The following is a 13,866-nucleotide window of genomic DNA, read 5'->3' as shown; positions in this document are numbered from 1 at the left end:
AAATATACAGGCGAGTTACTGTGCTTTAGTAATAGCATGGTAAGCCAGATGGCAAAAACTCTTAAGCATTGATTATTTTGTGTACTATCATTGAATCATATACTTTAAATATCTGCTGTAAAAATATTAAGCCAATGGGCCAGTTAAGTCCAGTGATCTTTGCTCTGAATGAATTTGATGAGGTGTGTATAGAGAAGGGGCAAAGCCTCATAATGGCCTCATATTGCGGTGCTTAATAAAACCCCTAAAACAATGACATAAAGCCATTTTAACTTGCACAGAAATACCAGTGACTATGATAGTAACTCCTACTCACAGCTGGGGCCCAGAGGTCCCTTGTAAACCTGCCCTCTTTTGGGACATTGTCTTTTGGGGTGTTGTTTCTAGGATTGTTCTGGACTTTGTCTCAATTTTCAAGCTTGGAAAGTCGGAGAGCTGAATTTTAGAGTGAAAGTAAAACTAGACTTAACTAGAGTTAAACTCTAGTGCGGTTTTTCTCTTTTCCTATAGGGTCTAATTTTTAAGGAAGCAGAGCATTTCAAAGTCACTGGGAGATTCAGAATTTAGCACGTCTGTAAACAGACCCTCAGGTTTAGCTTTTGATCTAAAATGGACTCTTAAAAAAATGGGAATCAGGGGAATACAATAGCGCTGTTTTGCCCTTGTGAAGGCTATTTTCACCACAAAAAAGTCACGTCTTCTAGATGTTGACCTTCTTTCGACAGCCCCCCTCCATCCTTCTCAGCATGTAAAAGGCAAGAGTCTGACCATAATAACAAAAAATAGTTTTTCTGTTGCTGAGAGATTTCATTAAAAAATCCATGAAGTATTGAAATATCTATTGCGTCTTCTCTTTGAAATTCTTGCTAGACAAGATTGGACTGATTTTGTTTAGTCCAACTGGCAGAGGCTCCAGGACTGGGTACCTGTGATAATTTCTTCTCACAGCAGCATTTATCTCTACGCAGTTTGGGAGTCTAGTAAACAGGGCATTACTGTATTAAATGCTGAGCCACAACAGAAACAAGGAAGTAATGTTTCAGTTTTCAGCATGAGAAAGGGGTGGTCTCAGTCTAGCAATATTTATGAGCTGGTAAAAAGCTGCTTATGTCACCATGGTCATATATTCCTTAAATGTCAAGTCACAATCAATAACCTCACTGGAATTTGACCCTGTTGGGTATAGTGTAGGAGAATTGGACGCTCTCCAGGCTATCGGCTGAAAGGCAAGAAACAGCAAGCAACTGATGAGAAGCTATCAATAAAACCTCAGTATTGTTTGAGTTCAATTTCAAGTAATTGCTAGACATCTGAGATTGAGTCTGACAGACATGAAGAGGGCTAATGTTGGCTACTGGTAATGAAAAGTAGGTTTCTTGTTGAAAATAGCACAATGGGACTTAATAGTGAAATGGCTTCCCCTTCAAAAACCAAGTTGCTTTATGAGCATAGGAATCAATCAGTGAAGCCTGCTTTCTTATGGATTTCTGCCCTGTGCCCTTACAGCCTTCTCTTGTGGTAACCCCTTTGTCCTTCCCTCTTCCCCCTCATCTCCACTTTTTCTCACACATCCTCTACTCAGTGCCCACAGCAACATGTGCCTCCTATTTATTACTCAAGCATTCAACAAGATTCCTTGCTATTCAAAGTTATGCCTGGCCATTTAGCTCAGGTGTGGGTTTTTTTTTTTTTTTATCTTCTCTTGTTTAATGATGGAGATTATGCTGGCACAAAATATTCTGTCTCAATGTTTTTTTCAGATGAATTCTCCATGAAAGTGCCAACTCTCTTTGGAAAAATGGGACTTACTTAAAAACATAAGTTAAAGCAAAGGTTTAAATGAATACATTTTGTCTCTCAGTTTTGGGCAGGCCAGGTGTGTACTTTGAGGGATTACAGTAGCTAGGCTAAAAAAGGGTAACTTGTTAAGCTGCTGTTAACATAATTATATGTGATCGTGTGTTGGAACTCACTTCTTATATTATTTAATGTGCTCTGCAAAATAATTTGTCATAGGGTTCTTCAGTGATGCATGATTCAGAAGATTAATCTTTAGAAGAAACGTCTTCCTTCTTTCTCAGCTGCTGTTAGCTAGGAACTTGCAGAACACAAACTTCTGGTAGAAATAGTATTGAGCATGTAATACCACCATTGAAGGAAATTACAGTCTTCATGAGGCTTTCACTTCCTACACACAGCTCCACGTCAGTTTTTCAGTTGACTTTTCTTGTACTTTGACCCTATAATATTTCAGGAGGAATGCTCAGAGGCAACGGCACTAGCGGGCACACTAGGTTCAGTGTAAGGATTGATTCTGAGGCTGAATCAGGATTTAGTGTTACAGATTAGCTAAAAGACTAGGTGAAATCACTGAGAAAATTCCCTTTCTGCAATTATATCCTTACAACCGAATAGAAACTTGGTGACATTTTTCTATTTTCTTGGCCAAAACCTCATAGAAACAGTAGTCACACAAAATTAAAACTGTATTTTGAATTTGTTTTTTTTTCTATTTTGTCCTCTTCTTAGACAGATTCAGAGCACAGAAAAGATTGTAAGAGAAATAAAATCCCAGTTCTCTATCCTCATTTTTCCATTTAGAAAGTTTTTGCTAGGGACCATATATACTCTGCAGTATTACTTATGCGCACCCCTCTGCTTTGATTCGAAGGCACTGTCAGGGCGCAGGAAGAGATGGGCTGCTCCACAAAGGAGGGGGGAGCTGGGAGCTGAGGGTGACAGCAAGCCAATGCCCACACTGGTAAAGGCACAGTCACAAGGCAAGCAGAGTAGGTCCAGTGATAGGAACCATGGTCAGCCACCATCCAGTGATCACCAGACAAGCCCATAGATCTGAGGTCAATTTGGGAAGTGAAGTAAGTGTGAAAGGATCAGGGAGGATCATGGCCAGGCATTGGCATGGTTGCAAGGTAGCTCAGGTAAGGACCAAGGGCAATGACTTGAGCTTAAATGCAGCTCCCAAGCACCCTGTATAGACTTCTCACAGCTCTTCTCTGATGCAAGGTTACATGGCTGCACTATATTACAGCTTGCCTTGAGCACTGGCAGCCAAGCCCTGTGGGGCTGGTGGGAGGGAAGTAAGAGGATGCAGAGCCTGCTTGTGCTTTCAGGGTCCTGACATGCTTAGCCTCAGACCTAACCGTAGTCTGGTTCACTTTGTACAGCTTTAAAAAGCTGCCCATTTGTGTCTGAAATGAGAGTGGGATTGGATCCTTCTTAGCTTTATTCCACAGCTTGCCCTCTGTCCTGGCTGTGAGCTAGAAGGGAGCTCCTGGGGGCTATGCTGACTGTAGCATTGATTTGTGGTTTAAAAAGTGCAGGCCAATTCTCTGTCATGAAATACTTCATTTACAGGTGAGTTTTTCTGCCTTTTATGAAGTACTCCAGTAATTTTTTTCAGCTTCAGCGTGGAACAGGGACAATAAGCCTGACCAGCCCTAACCTTGCTCTGACCCAGAGACAGTCCCATCAATGGGACTGATGTTATGGCTGTCTGATACTGTAGCACATGTGAGTTATGTTTCCAAATCATCTAACTTTCTGCAAGTCCCTGCATGTGCCTCTCCTCCCACCCCCTGAGTTTCTTGACTTATTTTTTTTCCCTTGTGGTGCACAGGCTTTGGAAAAACTTCATTCATCTGATCCAATTTTTTAGCTGCATGCATGTGGCTATTTTTATGTTTTGGATTTTGTTTGTTTTATGGCCAAGCCAGTCTATTGTTTTTAAACACGACAGATATCACATAAAGGGCAAGAATGCAATTTGTTGCTTCCTTCTGGCAAGCTAGGCTTTACAACTCTGATAGCCAAGCATATTACTTCATCTCTCTGCAGAAGTCTTGCATGTTCAGGATGTGTTGAAGTCAAGTCTAGACCTAAGCATGAATAGCTGCAAATCTCAATATAAGCATTGCACAAAGTTTTTGTTGAGCTCTTGGCTCAGAAGTCCAATCAGACATGAAATCTTAATGAGGCAGATGAGATTTATAGTCATGACATTCTAGTGCCTTTGTGACTAAAGCTGAATAACTGCTTCATTGGTATTGTCATTATATTTCCTTTCCTCTGTCTGTTTTCCCAGTCAGAGTTTACCTCTTTGGATTGGGGGCAGGAATGGGAGATTCTGCTGTTGCTGTTGAGGCTCTTTTGAATCTTATTTTCATGATGTTGACATTTGGAAATTCTGACTCTCATCCTGACACAAACAGGGATAGATGCACATATTTGCCTGTGAAAATCACTGAGCTAAACTCCATGGTTGCTTTTAAGGTCAACTGACACAAGCACCTGGCTTTAAATTGCTTGTTGCATGAAGAGGCTGTGCTAATACATAGGAAATGGTACAGACAGATGCCTTTTAAATTCTTTTTAACAGTGAAGAGGAGCTTGGTTAAGGGATGATTTATGTTGTGAATATAACTCCAAATGTGACAGGAAAATTGATTTCCTTTGTGAAAGATTCTCAGCACTTGTGATTCACAGAGAGGAGAACTGGACAGGAAATGGGTCTCTTAGTGCTCGTGTTGTAACAGCCCAATTAGCAGCACTCTCACCTCTGGGTTCAAGTCCCCCTGTGCCTTGGGCACATGCTGTACTGCAGTGCTATGCAAGATGGAGAGGTTGCATTACCAGGAAAAGGACCTTAAAAAAGGAACTGGTCAGCCCCATCCAGTAAGGAAGTGTAAGTTCTAGCCTGGACTGTAACACTCTTCAGAAATGGTCCAGAGCAACCTCGCATCTCTATTAGTGCAAATTTCAATGTCTAAAATGATGTGTGAGGCTACCGTAATCATCTGCTTCCACTCGCTACCAACAGCACCAACCTCAGTTTGTAAAGTCCATTTCCTGGAGGTACCAGTTATGTGCATATTATTCTAAAATATCTCCCCAAAGTTGGATCCCCTTGAGTGATGCAAGCAGAGAATGATTTTTTTTTTTAAATGATTATTTGAAAGAAATCTAAATCTTCTAAATGAACAGTTGGGGTCTGAGGAAACCGGTTTGGATGTCACATGATTTCAGTATTCCCAACTTAAGTCACTTAAATATTTTGATACTTTTTATTTCTTCCAGATAGAAACCAGGAGGACAAAAATGGGAACTACCACTGTTGAGTTCCAGCAATGGTTTGATTTGTGCTTAGCGAAGTTTCAGCCTGAGATTTGGAGGTAAGAGTTCTTCTCCATCCCAACAGGGTCAGCCATTTCAGCTATACAGGGTATGAGGCAGCCAGGATAAAACAAATGCCTATGTGGTATGTTGTTTACCAATGACTTCCGTGATTCTCTCTTTCTGTGGTTTATGTGATCTGCATAGACGTGAGGGAAAGGACTGCAAAGCCACTAATTTATTTTCTATCTTCATCAGAAATGCTTGCAGAGGACTTCTGACTATAGTGTGCCCTCAAAGTCTTTTCTTCTTTCTTCTTGCTAGAGCAATTCTGATGCATACTGAAAGCAAAACGGAAATTTATCTTTGAGCTATAGAAAACATGATCTATAGTGAGGGCAATTCAGCAGCTGGAGGGTAAGCTTTTCCATTGGGCTCCTGCAACTTTTTACCACCATCACACAGTGAGTACTGGCTCAGAACACTTACAGGTCTGCTTCCAGGAAAACGTTAGTGAGGAGTTAGTCCCAACAGCAAGGGCTAGTTCAAACTGAGTGTAAAAATCATCACCTAGATACCTAAGCTGGCCTTTCACTGAGGGACCTAAAAATGGACAAAAGTAGGTCTGGAGAAAGAGTCACTGCCCTGCGCTGCTTTGCGAACACAGTCTATATAGTATGTAAAGCCCAATTTACTTTTTTGTGGGAGGAGAATAGAAACAAGAAAGTAATATTAAAGATTATCCTTATCCAGTTTTCTCTTTCTTATCCTAATGCTTATCCCAAATCCTGGAGCCTCTATTGCCACGAAGTTATCTATTATGCTAATAGCCTTTTGGAGTAACGAATTACCTTCTTGCCTAAGCAAGTAGAATGCATTTGATCTAATTGGCATCTGGCTAAAAGGGCTCAAATTAGTCTTGCCTGGTTGCTCTGTTTATTGTTCATCGCTCCCTCCATCTTCTCCCATAAATCCAAGAGCATCCATTTGCCCTTGATCCTCTTCTTTTTCTTGCCACCTCCCTGAAGTGTTGACAGCCACGCTGGTAAGGTGGGGATGGTTCCATGTCTCTGCTCCTATGGAAGTGACCACATTAGTGTCAGGGAACCCTATGAACTACTGTTTTTTGAGGACGTGTTGGCACATTTGCTGTGGCGTGTTTGATGGAAACTCATAGCCTCAAAAAAACCCATTTCATTTAACCTCCCCATATTACCATGCAACACCATGGTGGGCTCAGAGAGCCTTGCAGAGCTTCTGGAATAAAAAGGGAAACTGAGATGACCTTAGCTTAATAGAGCAACATCTACTTACTAAAGGAAGTTCCTTTCCTGTTGTTGCTATACTTCCTAGTTTCACTGAAAGAAAAAAATGGATCAACTTCCACTCAGTGTTAGTTCCTATGAGGGAGCCTCTGTTGCATCAGGAGCAGCTCCCTGCGGTGGTGACTATCAACTATCTACTGATTCAGCCAGTGCAGTTATTCTCTAACAATATATTTCACCAACAAATGCAGAGCTCTGCATCTATGGTGATTTTCTTTGATCAGGAGTTGTTAATCTCATTACTTTAAAGACTTGTCTTCTTGGGATTGGTGATTCAGTAATTTGAGTCTACTTTATAATCCAATCTAGTAGAAGTCAATTATGAAAAATAAGAAATGAGAAAGGAAGCAAGCTCACTAGGTTCATTACTCTTTGGATTTGTCATTAGCTGATCTTCTAAAGAATGCAGAGAACTATTTCCTCCCAGGGCAGCTTTGCGACTACAATTCAGGTTTCAGAAACTCAGCCTCTGCCTCTGATCACTTCCTACTCTAGTATGTGAATACTGATAAGGGCTTTTTATTGTTTGTGGGGTTTTTTTTTTTCCACAGGCTTCAGAGAAGGGATGGGACATAATAAGATCCTCACTGCTCAGATGTGCAAAGTAAATAAACCTAAATAACCTTTTTCCTGTTTGTAAATTTTAAAAGATCCATAGGATCCACGGCAAAAATGTTACATTTGAAAACATCTAGGTACCTAGCTGTACAGGAAGACTAGCATACTGTAGCATCAATATCTGCCATTGATACAGCAGGTGTTCAGTTAGGTTACATTTTATTCACTTGTCTCCATGTGGGCACATGAGTGTAGAAATGGGAGAAAAAGTATATGCCACCTCTTCCAATTACTTCCAATACTGAATTATGAAAATCTCCCAGATAGGTGTTTTTTTCCAGGTGAGATCCTGGAAATTAGGGTTTTGCTAGTGTAAGGTGTTTGGGGCTTTTTGTTCAGATGATGAACTGCTGAGCACAGTGCTCTAATATAAAGGTTTATGTTTAACTTTGGGACTATCTGTAAGGCTCTTTTGTGGAAAGATGTGTGGTGTGGAATCAGTGATCAGATTTCATACCCTTGGAGTGCCATTAAAACCCATACTTCTTCTCGAAGTTCATGGTTGTGAAGGTTTATGATCAGGTTATAAACAAGAGAGGGCAGATAATGTTAATGAAGTCAAAGCCATTTAGTATGGTACCATCAACTTATTAAACATCATGCGGAGTAGAATGTATTTCCAAAGGGAGACTAAAAACCGGGCAGCATACGCTTTGCAGATTCAATACTTGAACTTCGAGCTAGGTACAAGTTTAGGATAGAGAGGGGTTGCAAAAAGGAAAAAGCAAATTGCAGAAGCTGGCAAGCCTTAACCTGGGCTCAGAACTTCCCTCTTGGCTGTACATTTACTATTAAAACCTGTTAATTGACCATATTGTATTTTCAAAACAGTATTCAGTTTTTCAGCTTCACAGCTCTCATAAATGTGACTTGGAACAGCAGTGCAGCGCTGTGAATACCGTGTGCTGTTAAGCAACTGCCACCTTCCATGTCAAGAAACATCCTCCCTTCAGTGGCAAGTGAAATGATAGCAGTGAACATTATCTCAGGAGCAAATTCTTGCTCTCTGTGCCTGTATAACATGGAAATACTGCTGCTTGCTCTGGAATCCTACTGGATGAAACACTTTTATTGTTACACATTTTCCTGGGAGCTGTCAAATTCCAAGCCAATGCATCGCCTTGACCACAGACAGTTTGAAAAACATTCCTTTTATTAAATCACAACATTGATAGTTGGACTGTCTGGAAATAGCAAAGAAATGCCTTCTGCAGTGAAAAATAAACACATGGGGCAATCTAAATGCAATATTGCATTTAGAATCAAATGTAGAGACTGTATTAGTCTAGTTTTTATTTTACTTTGCTACTTGATGATGGTTTACTGGTTTCTAAGAATAGGTTGGGGCAGAGGGAGTGTGCATTGGCCTAGGCATGCAGAGACCCTGCTCGTGTAGGGTTCAAAACCGGATGTTATTAACTTATCTCTCCTGAAATTAAGATTCAACAGATGCTGTTAAACCAATGAGAGGCTTGCGAATGAGGTGTTTCACTCACAGCATCCCAGTTAGAGTTCTGTACACTGCATACACAGTAGTTTCTAAGGTGAATGTGGTAAATAGCTCCAGCTGCTAAGTCCCCATCTCACCCCACCTCCAAAAATTCTGAAAGTAGACACATGCCTGTGCCATATACTAATACAGTAAGTTTGCATGACAGGGCCACCATTTTGAGTGCAATGATACACAAACTTTCTGTTTGCAAGGTCTCGTGGTCTAGCACAAAGATTGTTGAGAGCTGCATGTTATGAATCCACCATGTAGTCTCATATGCCACATGCCCGGCAATGCATGTGCCCCCTGACACATACGACTGCTTAATAATGCTTAGGGATCTTTATTTAAAAAGAAAACAAAACCAGTACAAGCACTTACTTAAAAATCAGAAAAATAAATGACATTGTCTATAAGCTCAATGAGCCATATTTCTCTACTAACATGTAATGAATTAACTGCTAAATAAGTGTGTTGACACAATCAGAATATAAATTGTAGGGATGGGAAAGGACAAAAAGGAAAATGATTTGGAAAACTTGAATTGTTCACAGTAGGTTAAATTCTTACTCTGTGGCACATTGACAATAGCCCCTTAGACAGCCTTCCTGCGGCAGTCAGCTGGTGGATCACATTAGCATTTGAGTTTGGATGAGGCATGCAATTCTGAAATAAATCTCCTGATTACCCAAACACACTTACTGTGCTTTGGTTCACTTTGTGGAGTTGTCTTGGAGCATGCAAACTAGATTCATTTTGGATGAAACTCAAATGGAATATGTGATCCAACAGCAAGTTTAATGTACTCCAGTTGCCATTAGTATTCATATTAATGGGACCAGACTGAATCTAGTCTAAATTAACACCCTGCCAAACATCTATAGTGCAGACGTGGGACCCTTAGCACCACTTATTCTGCTCTATAGATGCTCTTTGCCCACAATACTTTCTAATGAATAGCTGCAGCTTGTTAAAGTAGGCAGCTACTACTTCTGCCTCTGCTTCTGCTCCTCTCGGCGACTGCTGCCGAGGCTCAGAGAGCTCAACTGAGCTGTTGCCTCTAAAAAAGATATTTAATTCTGTCTCTTTTCTATGGGGATGGTAGCTTCCCTAGAGTTGCAGAGCTGAGAATGCTGAAAGGCACAAACCCTTTATCCTCCATTTTGGTAAGGCTGGTCAGCAAGTGTCATCCCCACCCCAACTCTTCAGTGTGGGGCCAGATAGCAAACAGTATCTGAGCTTAGGGAGGGGAGGATATTCATATGTTCAGTGTTGAAATGTTCATTTTGAAACTGGGACAAACTATGCAGAGGTTATACTAATAACACATGCTTCTCAACTTCTCCTTTCAACCTCCCTTTGGAACAGTCAGACCAGCCTGAGGTTTCCTCTAAGAAGTCTTTCTGTGGGGAAAAAATATTCTGCGAGGTGATAGTGGGCCAGTGGACCCAGTTAAATATCTTGATGCAATGCAGTCAAACTATGGCTGGGCTAGAAATTCCTTCCTTTGCTGACTGAAGGGAGTTGCAGCCAAGGCGAAGGCTGGGTTGCTCACTATGAACATGCAAAGAGGCAGTACAGTAGTTGTTGCATACACATTGGTGACAATCTTAAAATCCGAAAGCATCAGAAAGTAAAGTTCAGTTGTTGTTAAAAGACCAAAATTTTGTGTGAGGGGGTGCCTCCTATAACTTTTCATGCCTGAGCTTTGGATATTGGCTTTTCCAGGCTCATATCAGACTCTGAGTTACAGTTTCCTGAGAAGAATACTAGATACCAGCTGTACTGGGCCAGAATAAAGATCCAAGGAATTCAGTATCATGTCTCTGACTGTGGCTGGTCGTGAATACTTACAGAAAGAATAAGCAATACATAGTGTGGTTCTAGCTTTAGAAAACTTGAAATTAGACTCCTCCTGCCCTGGAAATTGCATCTACATCATCAGGTTTAACACCCATCGTGGACCTTTCTTCCATTAATTTGTATAATTTCTTTTTGAACTCATTTATGGTTTTGGCCTTGCAAGCATCCTGTGTAATGTGTTCCACAATTTCATTATGCAGTGTGTGAAAAAGTACTTCCTTTTGTTTGTTTTAAGCCTGTTGCCTGATAATTTCATTTGGCGTCTTGACTTCTTATGTTAGAAGAAATAGGGAATAGTTGTTCCCTATTTACCTTTTTCAAGTAATCTTTAATTGTATAGACCTCTATTATATTCTTTTCCAAAAAAAAAAAAAACCAGCCAACAATTGGCTGTTCCAACAACAGCCTCTCAATGGCTTTGAACTAGAAAGGCCTGTGTGATTTTAAAAAGCAAAAGAAACAGAAGAACCCCACCGTGTTTCTACATTCTCATTTTTGGTCAGAGTGAAGTTTAAAGCAAATCTCCCAGTGTCATTGCTTCGTTGCTTTTGCTTGTTTCAAGTAGATTCCTTTCAGATCTAAACTAGAAGCTCTGCTCCAGGGTTGCTGTAAATGTGCTCCAACTCCCACTGGAAACAAGAAGGGTCCAAAACAATATTTAGTTTCACAGGCAGCTTTGGAAGATGCGGTAAAGACATTCAGCCCAAGGAAACTGACTAAATCTAGTCTGAAATGGGCTACAAAGATGATGAGGGGACTGGAGCATCTCTCCTATGAAGAAAGACTGTGAGAGCTGGGCCTGTTCAGCCTGGAGAAGAGAAGACTGAGAGGCGATCTCATCAACGTGTACAAGTATCTGAAGGGGGGGCCAGTCTCTTCTCCGTGGTGCCCAGTGACAGGACAAGAGGCAACGGACAGAAACTGAAACACAGGAAGTTCCACCTAAACACGAGGAAAAACTTCTTCACTGTGAGGGTGACAGAGCATTGGAACAGGTTGCCCAGAGAGGTTGTGGAGTCTCCTTCCCTGGAGATATTCAAAACCCGTCTGGATGTGATCCTGTGCAATATGCTCTAGAGGACCCTGCTTGAGCAGGGAGGTTGGACTAGATGATCTCCAGAGGTCCCTTCCAACCTCAACCATTCTGTGATTCTGTGATTCTGTGATTCTGTGAAATAACTTTCCTTTTACACATAGGCAGGTGTAGAGGTCACAGTATCAATTGTTTTGATGTCTTGGTCTCTCTGTAGCAGCCAGTTACTTCCTAATGCAGATGTGGCCTTAGTCTCTTCCTTTATGTTAGCTAACTCCCAGTCACCTCAACTGCCCTTATCTGCACTTTATCTCAGTCTGCTAATTCTTCTTTGTAGTGGTAGTGGTGGTGATGGGAGCAACACAAAATGTTTATACAATGGCATAATGCTGTTTTCTATTTTGCCCTCAATTTCTTTCCTGCTAATTCCTGACAGTTTATGTGCCTCTTTGACAGATGATAGGCACCGAGCCCACTGTTTTCAGGGCCTTGTCCACAGAACACAAAATCTCTTTCCTGAGTGGTAAGAGCTCAGCTAGAACATGGTGCTGTACATGCGCATGTATACAAATAGATGTATATTGAATGTTGTTTTCTTCATGTGTGTTATTTCACAACTCTCAGAAAATCCTATTTACTTTGCCCTGTTATTTCCCAGTCATTCAATATCACGAGAGATTTCTGAACTCTTTGCAGACAAATTGCATTTTTGCTGCCTTGAATAACTTAGTATCATCAGAACACCTCATTATTTACTCTCTTTTCCATCTTATTTTATGAATATGGTCCCACTATGCATCACTGTGTGGTTTCACTAGACTTTCCTCCACTGTGAAAATTGGTCATATACTCCTTTGCTTCCTGTCTTTTAGCAATTTACCACGCCACGTGAGAATCTTGTCTTTTGATAGGGTTGAGACCTTATCAAAAGCAAAAATTTTTTGATATTCAAGTACACTGTATCAGTGAGATCACTCTTTTCCTTGCTCATTGATACCCTTTGACAGCCTTCACAAATTTCTGTGGTGTGACTTCCTTCCTCAAAGGCTTTGTTGACCTTGTCATTATGTTGCATTTATGTTGACATTGGTGTCAACTAGTTATTTTCTTCTTTATAATTGCAAGATGTTTTTCTGGTGTGAAAATTTAGTTCTCTAGACCTCCTGTCCTCCAGAGCCTTTTTTTTTAAATACTGGCATCACTTCTGCCACTTTCTGTACCTCTGAAACAGAGACCAGTTGAAGAGATGGATTACATACTAGTATTAGTAGTTTGGCAAATCAATATTTGAGTTGCTTCAGAACTTTTGGGTAATACCACATGGTTGTAAAGATTTGTTACTATTAATTTTGCTGATGTATTTTGAAATGTCTTCTACTGACATTTTGGTATTAAACAGTTGCTCAGACTTTTCCCTTCAGGTGCCAGTGTGGGAGATCCCCTAAGCTTTCCTGTAGTGACATCTGATGCAGAGAATTAGCTTAGGTTCTTGTTTTCATTCTGGTTAAAGTTCCCTAGGTTTTCATTCACAAATATGTCTTAGATTTGCATTAAAAAAAACAAACAAACAAACTCCTGGTCATCCCATTGAAGTTTTATGGTTTATCAGTAGTTAAACAAGTTGCAGATGGAAGAGCCATATTTGTTGAATTGTTAATTTGCCTTGTCTGCTATGAGATTGCTGTTGGTGGCTATGACAGATAATTTTATCTGTGAAAAGTGGGCATGCTCTTATCTCTGCTACTCCCATCAGTGAAATACCAAGAAATCTAGGAGACATTTAAAGGTGAAGATAATATTTTTTTCCCGCTTCTCAATTCTTTTAACATTTCTCTAATGGAAATCTCATCAGAACTCCTTCTCTTTGTGACAGAATATGTGAGGTAATTAAAAAATGTAAGTATACTCCTAGTTGAGAAGGGTAATTGACTTTTATGTTTCCTTTGCATTAAAATCATTGCTGAAAGGACTTCCATGCCTTTCATTTTCAATCTCCTGTCAATGACTCTGGGCTCTAACTGCTCAGGCTGTGAATCTTGAATCATGAACTACTAGCGCGCAGTTGCAGCACAAGAAGGATAGCTGGTACATGTCCTGTGCTCCAGTCAGTGTCTGTGAGAAGTGCACAGAAGATCCACTGTTTTTCTTTTAACACTGGCATAGAAACTACCAGCAGCCTATCACCCCAGCAAATTTTGAAGTAAGCTTAGCAGCAGCTAAATGTTCATCCTGGAATATTTGTCATCAGCACTCAGGGGAACCATTCACACCTTGGATTTGTATAAACTTTACATCTTAATGTGAAAAACCCTATGCATCCAACACGTGTAAAGCTGCATTTGAATTCAAATGAGATTAAGAAGTGGTTCCGTGACAGTCTTGCTTTTAAAACAAGTCTGCAACTA

This window comes from Struthio camelus, chromosome 2 (genome assembly GCF_040807025.1).
Source record: "Struthio camelus isolate bStrCam1 chromosome 2, bStrCam1.hap1, whole genome shotgun sequence".
Classification (NCBI taxonomy): Eukaryota; Metazoa; Chordata; class Aves; order Struthioniformes; family Struthionidae; genus Struthio; species Struthio camelus.
The sequence above is the reverse complement of the archived record's forward strand: the minus strand, read 5'-3'. Positions refer to the sequence as shown.